Raw genomic sequence first — 8,488 nt, 5'->3', positions numbered from 1 at the left:
CTCCTCTCTGTCAGGTGAAAAGAAGCGGCTGGCGGCTCCACATGTATCGGAGGAGGCATGTGATAGTCTATACCCTCCCCAGACTGTCAGTGGGGCTGTAGTATAATCACAATCTCTCTCTTACTGTATGAATAAGGAAAAAGGAAAATATTCATACATTCAAAGATAAATTGAATTTGGAAAATAAATTGTTGTGTAAAAAGGAAATTCCTTTTTGCTCTTGTTTTTCAGTTGTCCAAACTCAGACTTGTGGTGTCTCCCTCTCGCCCGATGGGACAACTGAAAAACAAGTTTTGGATACCTCTTTTGGATTGATTATAAGTTACTTTTGACAGCAGAAGAAACTGATGAACTTCCCATTTAAGTGTATATAACCTTGAATGTTTGTGTCACTACACTGTTTTTGCTACTATCTCGTTTGTTTTGCAAAACGTCAGCGAGGTAGCCTGCTAATAGAGGCACTTCCTCCTCCTCCGTTCTGCTTTAAGCTGTTTCCCTCCTTCCTATGCACTTCTGACTTTCTGGACTCAGACTTGTGGTGTCTCCCTCTCGGATATAAATTCTAATTAAATGTATCTTTGAATGTATGAATATTTTTCTTTTTTCTTATTCATACAATAAGAGAGAGATTGTGATTATACTACAGCTCCACTGACAGTCTGGGGAGGGTGTAGACTATCACATGCCTCCTCCGACATGTGGAGTCGCCAGCCGCTTCTCTTCACCTGACAGCGAGGAGTTTCACTGGGAGAACATAACGAGTGCGGAGGTTCACGCTATTTCCCCCAGATCCCCTCCCTGCTGAACAGGCGCCCCGACCGAACAGTAGGAGTCGCTGCTTGCAACGACCAGGACTCATACCCCACCGGCTTCCCAGCCGAGAACACTGCCAATTGTGTTCGTAGGGATGACTGACCAAGCCGGAGGTAACACTGACAGCTGGATTCGAACCCAAAGTCTCTGCAGTGGTAGGCGAGTGCTTAGACCTCTACGCTACCCAGCTGCACCTAATACACTGGTATATGTTTTGAGGGCATGCAGGTTATTCAATCAAAAAAAAAAAAAAACCATTGTGATTGTGTCGGGGTTATTTGACATTTGGGAGTGTTGGAATTAAAAAAAGGGGGGGGGGGGGGAGTGTTACAATGTGAGCTTATTAAAACTGAGTTAATACTAATTAGGAATAGTAAATAAAACAAATCTTTTCTGGCCCATGGACTATAATGGTAGAAGTAACATTCCATGTCAGCCTTCTGATGAAGCTCAACACAGAGATGTGGGACATGCTGATGAGCTCCTGCTACCCGGACTGTTACAATCACAGCCAGGGCCTCTCTCTCACCTGCTGCTTCCACGCCCTTATATGGGCAGCTTCCTGTCGCTGCTTCCACACACTGTCAGCCAGGTTCAATCTGCACACCTGAGACTCGTCAGGTCATCACCAGCCCTGACAAGAGAGTCAAGTCAAGTCAAGAGTTTTATTTGTCATGGCATACAAGTATACAATGAAATGCGGGTGGTCTTGCCCGCAACGATGTGCAATAACATATAATAGAATCCAATAGAACAACATTGTGCAATAAACAAGTAACATTGTGCAATAAACAAGTAACATATTATGGCATATCAGTATATGTACATAAGTTATTTACAGAGCATGGAGGACAGAGCTAGGTCCTTTGGTATTGTCTTTCTGTACATGCTAATTTATACAATCTCCGGTTATACTATACTATTTTTAAAGTGACCTTTCCTTAGTGGCCATAAGTGTGGGCGTGTGCAGCATGAGTGTGTGCTTGCTCATGTTAAAGTGGCTGCTAGTGTGTGAGCATGTACAGTGTGTGTGTCGTGTGTGTGCTCATGTGTGCTTGTGTGTGGAGAGTTCAGTGTTCAAGGCTCTGATGGCCTGGGGGAAGACGCTGAGCCAAAGTCTCTCTGTCCTAGTAGCTGGTGTTCGCAGGTGTCTGCCTGACCGCAGCAGCTTGAACAGGCTGTTGTTGGGGTGGTGTGGGTCTTTCATTATTCTGCAGGCTCTGGATTTGCACCTCTTGTTGTATAGAACCTGCAGGGGTGGTAGTGCAATACCCGTGGTACGCTCGGCTGAGCGCACCACTCTCTGTAGGGCCTTCTTGTCCTGTGCCGTGCTGTTTCCATACCAGGCAGTGATGTTTCCAGTCAAGATGCTCTCTACAGCTCCGGAGTAGAAGGACTGGAGTATCTTCCCAGATACTCTGAACTTCCTTAACTCCTTAAGGAGTTAAGAGACCTGCATTTCCTGCCACTCCCTGTCTGAATGTTGCTTGAATCCCAGCAGCACCCTGGCAATCTTCTTTTTTGACACCCAGCATCCATGGGGTAAGAGGGGGAGGCGCTGTCGCAGAGCGTCCATACCCCCCTTTAGGGGGTGGGGTAAGAGGGGGAGGCGCTGTCGCAGAGCGTCCATACCCCCCTTTAGGGGGTGGGGTAAGAGGGGGAGGCGCTGTCGCCCAGCGTCCATACCCCCCTTCAGGGGGTGGGGTAAGAGGGGGAGGCGCTGTCGCCCAGCGTCCATACCCCCCTTCAGGGGGTGGGGTAAGAGGGGGAGGCGCTGTCGCCGAGCGTCCATACCCCCCTTTAGGGGGTGGGGTAAGAGGGGGAGGCGCTGTCGCCGAGCGTCCATACCCCCCTTTAGGGGGTGGGGTAAGAGGGGGAGGCGCTGTCGCCCAGCGTCCATACCCCCCTCCAGGGGGTGGGGTAAGAGGGGGAGGCGCTGTCGCAGAGCGTCCATACCGCCCTTTAGGGGGTGGGGTAAGAGGGGGAGGCGCTGTCTCCAAAGCCTCCTTTACCCAGAAACTCCTGTTCCTCATACCGGAGCTCAAAAAACCATTCCTCCTCCTCCCCATCTGTCACCACAAGATGGAGCCAGGGGTGCAGCAACAGCTCCTCTAGGGTTGGTCGGTCTGCAGGGTCTTTAGAAAGATATCTCCGCAACATATGGTTGCATCCTGGAGGGCGAGAGAGAGAGAGAGAGAGATTTGTGAAAATCTTTGCTGTGTGTAATATGTCTGCATTTACATGTTAAGCTCTTATCTAGAGCAACTATAAGTGCTTAAGTGCTCCAGTAAAGTTTGCACAAATTCCAGTATTGGCAACATAGCAAGTAGGCAGAGAAAGCAGCACTAAGAGCATGTTAACAGCCCAGTCAACAGCCTGAGAACAGGCTGTCGTATTTATGTTTGAACTCTAGGGGGCACACCTCCTCTATAAGTAACCTAGCTGATTACTGTAATTCATGCACCTGTTATGGAGATACGTTTTCCTACCTGTTTCACTGTTTGGAACTGACAAATAGAGCAATTGACAACTGTTCTGATTTAACCTTTCATTCACTATCATTCACTTTTGGACAATAAAACCCTGCAAACTGTACCAGCCGCAACTTGGACATTCTTCTATATTTACATCACAAACTTTGTTACTGAGTAGAGAACTAATTATGGGTGCAGATTCATGACGCCTGTCAACACATTCGGGGAGTGACAGTCGGCCACTACAGTCATTTACATGCATGATGGGACATCCATTCTCATGTATTGTCAATAGGCTACATAATTCAACCTTCTCGTGCCTGAAAGTGTTTAATTTTTTTTTTACTTTGAATACAAATCAACTTTCTTTCATTGAACTGATCCAAACCCAGATGTATATGACTCACAGGTAGGCTGTACCAGTCCAACAGCGCCACGGCTGTGCTCTGTCCCGGCTCCTCTGCTACCCTCAGCAGGAGCTGCACCTCCAGGGGGACCTCATCCATTGTTGAGCCTGTCACCCCTGGGTGTAGATGACACCATGGGGATGTGTTTTATCGCCACCTACAGGACAGACACAAAAACACTATTCTATTGTCTGCAACACTTAGGGTGTGTTCACATCTGAAAGTCCAGGGATAGTCCGGACTTTCTGGTGGACCAAATGTGAAAATGATACATTGTTTGCTTTTGGTCTGCGTTCACACTACCCTGTTTGGTGCGGATCTAATTTGTAAACAAAGGACATGCTGTCGCCAAGTCGTTCATCTATTGGACTAGCACTCACAAACGTAAACAGTTGCCGCCAGCGTATTGACACACCTCGCCTACACGCCGACTGTTTAGATTTCATTTGTCTAGCTCAGTGGTTCTCAAACTGTGGTACGCGTACCACTAGTGGTACTTGATGGTACTGCTGGTGGTACTTGAAAACATTTCCAAAAAAGCAAAAAAAACATAGTTTATTTATTTATTTATTTTTTTTGCAGTCAGGCCACTGAACTTAGAAGCAGGCCAGGCCAGTGTTTCTGGTTGCGGCGGCGCGATAGTTAGATAATCTATGTGGGGAACAACCAGGAGATCACTGTGACAGAGAGTAATGCAGTCTAAACAGTCATACATCTTTAATTCAACTTCAGCCCTGATCATAACCATTTATTTTTAGATTTCTTGTAATGTCAGATAAAAAATGAAATACTCCCACTTTTCTGAAAAGAGTTGGTGTTAAATCTGACATTACAAAAAATCCATCAAAATATGTGTTGCTGCTAATCATTGACACATGCCTAGCCTGTAATAATCCCCCCCAGAAAAATGTACTTTGCATTTGATATATTGAAAATATTTTACTTTTTGTGTGTTTTTTTTAACAATAATTTGTGATGCCATCACACAAACTGGCATTTAAAGGGTAAACATTCAAAAATGTATTGAATATGTGTTTTCTTCTTTTTTACAATAATTTGTGGTGCCCATCACAAACACTGGCATTTAAAGGATAAAAATAAAAAAATGCCTGCACCAGAATGCAGGTAATTAAGTTTTTGTAACAAAATAATTGTGTGTGTGTGTGTGTGTGTGTGTGTGTGTGAGTGAGAGAGAGAGAGAGAGAGAGAGAGAGAGAATGACGGACAATTGCTTGCTGTGTGAGAGAGAGAGAGAGAGAGAGAGAGAGAGTGAGAGAGAGAGAGAGAGAGAGAGAGAGAGATAGAGATAATTAAGTACATTTGCTGAAATACAGTTGTTCTTAATTTTCTCACTTGCTATGTGAGAATGTTAGTTATTATGTTCTCAATGCCCCTTGCATTGGATGAGTTGTGTGGAAGCGTAGTTCTAGTGCTATCTCTTTGTACATTGTGGCTGTGTCTGACAAAAGTTAACAATAAATAATGGTATCAGGAATACATTTGCCTCCTGCGTGAACTGTGCATAGCTGAATAGACTGTATTTTAACGCCGGTCATATGGTGGTACTTGGAGAGCCAGCTACGTTCTCAGGTGGTACTTGGTGTAAAAAGTTTGAGAACCACTGGTCTAGCTGTTACTCTCATGCCTGGTTGCTATGCCTGTCACAAGTGACGTATTAACATTTGCGGGTTTAGCGCGCGAGGGAAAGAGCCTTCACCTCGTCGTTACCCCACGTTGATCCTCGACTCATTGCTGTCTTTTTTTATTTTTATTTTTTGCCGCTGTGAGATACAGACAAGGCTGCTAATGTGAGGATGAAGTTATTAGGTGGAGTTGCGCCTGCGCGCTCTTTGGGGAAGAGTTGGGTCGCGACTCGCGCGACTGCTCATTCATCTAGAGAGACAGAGAGGAAGAGAGAGACTGTCCGCGCGCGGCGCCAGTCTAGAGAGACAGAGAGAGAGAGAGAAAGAGAAAGAGAAAGAGAAAGAGAAAGAGAGAGAGAGAGAGAGAGAGAGAGAGAGAGAGAGAGAGAGAGAGAGAGAGAGGCAGAGAGAGAGAGAGAGAGAGAGAGAGAGAGAAGAGAGAGACTGTCCGCGCGCCTGTCATTCATTTGAGTTGGGTTGCAACGTGCGCGCAAGCTGTCACTTGGCGCTGTCAAGTTGGGTCGCGCGACCGCCGCCACTAGGCACCTGTCACTCATTTGCTCTAGATTAGATACTATATAAAGTTCGTTTTGCGTTCACACCAACAGCAAACGAACCATGGTCCACTTTGAAATGAACCAAGTCCCAACTTTTCAAGAGGACCATGGTTCGCTTGTTTGGTCCTCATTATAGTTCGGTTTGCGTTCATACCTGTACAAACCAAACGGACTATCGATCTAAAGGGACCATGGTCCACTTAAAGGGACCATGGTCCACTTAAAGTGGACCAAACAGGGTAGGTGTGAACGCGCCCTTAGAGACATAATGTCAAGCAAATGTTCTATGAATGTATGTATGTGTGTGTGTGTCAATTAACCTTGAATCTAATAAATTCAAAATGTAAACTGAAAGTAATTTACATGTTAACACATTGAGTGCCAGCAGGGGGCGCACTATTTATCGCTTGAATGCCAGCCTTTTTGGACAGATTTTCCGATATTTCATGATTTTCACAGAGCTATTTCTATATTATGGCTATGTGTCTAATACGCCTGTCGCTTATCAATGACTTGCTTGCAGTCAACATGTACGAAACGGATTGTTTTTTCATCAGTACATTTCCGTTTGATACCATTTTGAAAAACGGACGTTTTTGGAAATTACTAGAATATTTTTTCGTGATAATAGCTCTTCACTGGAATACACACAACACGTTGTCATTTTCCGGATGATTTATGAATCGTTTTCAAATAAACGCTAGATTATCGATAGTATATGTGTACTTATGCACGCTAGAGAAGCGGGCTGAAAAATCGATTATCTATGACCTGGTCAGCGCTAACGTCATACACGCACATACACACATATGGGACACGTTGCGAAATATGTGAAAAAAACATCTGATTACCCCAAGACTGGTAACATAGATTCCTTACCTCACATCAGATGTTCTGCAAAAAGATTATTCCAATTCCTGATCGCCATTCCAAATCGATCGCGTTTATTGATCCAATGTTAGGTACTCGAAACCGATAATCCACGCTGCTCTGAGGGTCCACAATGAATCCAATCGTCTCCTGTTACATGCCTGAGAAGTAAAATGTGGATTCCGTTCCCCCACCCCCCCCCCATGCATTTCCATTGAGTCCAATCCAATGGGTGCATTACCATCCGGAAGACGATAGGGGGCAGTATTTTCCCTGTTCGAGCTCATAGATAGTTCCAATGATAACGTGAGGCTAGATTGATGAAAAATGTATGGATATCGCTAATAAAAGCTATAGCGATTAAATAACGAGATTTCTCGTCCCTGGCACTCAACGCATGGCATGAAATAACGAGATTTCTCGTGGCTGGCACTCAAAGTGTTAATGATGGGACATCCATTCTCATGTATTGTCAATAGGCTACATAATTCAACCTTCTCGTGCCTGAAAGTGTTTAAATGTTTTACTTTGAATACAAATCTACTTTCTTTCATTGAACTGATCCCAACCCAGGTGTATATGACTCACAGGTAGCTTGTCCTCTTTGTGATAGCCGGCAAACACGGTTCCAAAGCCTCCTTCCCCCAGAAACTCCTGTTCCTCATACCGGAGCTCAAAAGCCGCTTTGACCTGCTTTGACCATTCCTCCTCCTCCTCCTCATCCTGCTCTTCCTCCTCCTCATCATCTGTCACCACAAGATGGAGCCAGGGGTGCAGCAACAGCTCCTCTAGGGTTGGTCGGTCTGCAGGGTCTTTAGAAAGACATCTCTGCAACATATCCTTGCATCTTGGAGGGCAAGAGAGACCTAGAAAGAGAGAGAGAGAGATTTGTGAAAATCTTTGCTGTGTGTAATATGTCTGCATTTACATGTTAAGCTCTTATCTAGAGCAACTATAAGTGCTTAAGTGCTCCAGTAAAGTTTGCACAAATTCCAGTATTGGCAACATAGCAAGTAGGCAGAGAAAGCAGCACTAAGAGCAGGTTAACAGCCCAGTCAACAGCCTGAGAACAGGAAGCCTAAAATAAAGATGTTCCACAATGAATGACTAAGCTACTAACAACAAGGACGCTTTTTGCGTGTGTGTGTGCGTGTGTGTGAGCGTGTGTGTGTGGGTGTGCGTGCGTGCGTGTGTGTGTGTGTGTGCCTTACCAATGTAGGGATCATAGTAGAGGATCTCTTCGAGGCTCCTGAAGGGGTTGTAACCATGTAGCATGTAGTACAGCACCTCCCCCAACTGCCACACTGTGAACTCCACTGCCTTGTAGGCCTTAGTGAGATGACACTCTGGAGGAAAGTACGTTCCTGGAGAGAGACGGAGAAAGAAAACAATATGAAGAGAAGAAGAGAGATATAGAGAGAGAGAGAGAACCAATGTGGAGAGAGAGATACAACCTGCCCACTATACCAAGACATCAGAGACATGCTTCCCACAAATTGTAAAAACACCCAAAGAGACTTTGAAATCATTGGCAAATAACTCAAAACTCCCATACCTACTGGGAGAAACACAACAATGTGCAAACACAGCAGCAAGATGTGTGAGCTGCTGTGACAAGAAAAGGACATCCAATGGAATGCAACCGCCGTAAAGATGGTCAATCACACAAAAGATTCCTTCTGTACTACTACACGTAAACGTATGTTTCCCATGTCAATAAAGCG

This window comes from Notolepis coatsorum (genome assembly GCF_963971535.1).
Source record: "Notolepis coatsorum genome assembly, chromosome: 5".
NCBI lineage: Eukaryota > Metazoa > Chordata > Actinopteri > Aulopiformes > Paralepididae > Notolepis > Notolepis coatsorum.
Note: the sequence above shows the minus strand (reverse complement) of the source record.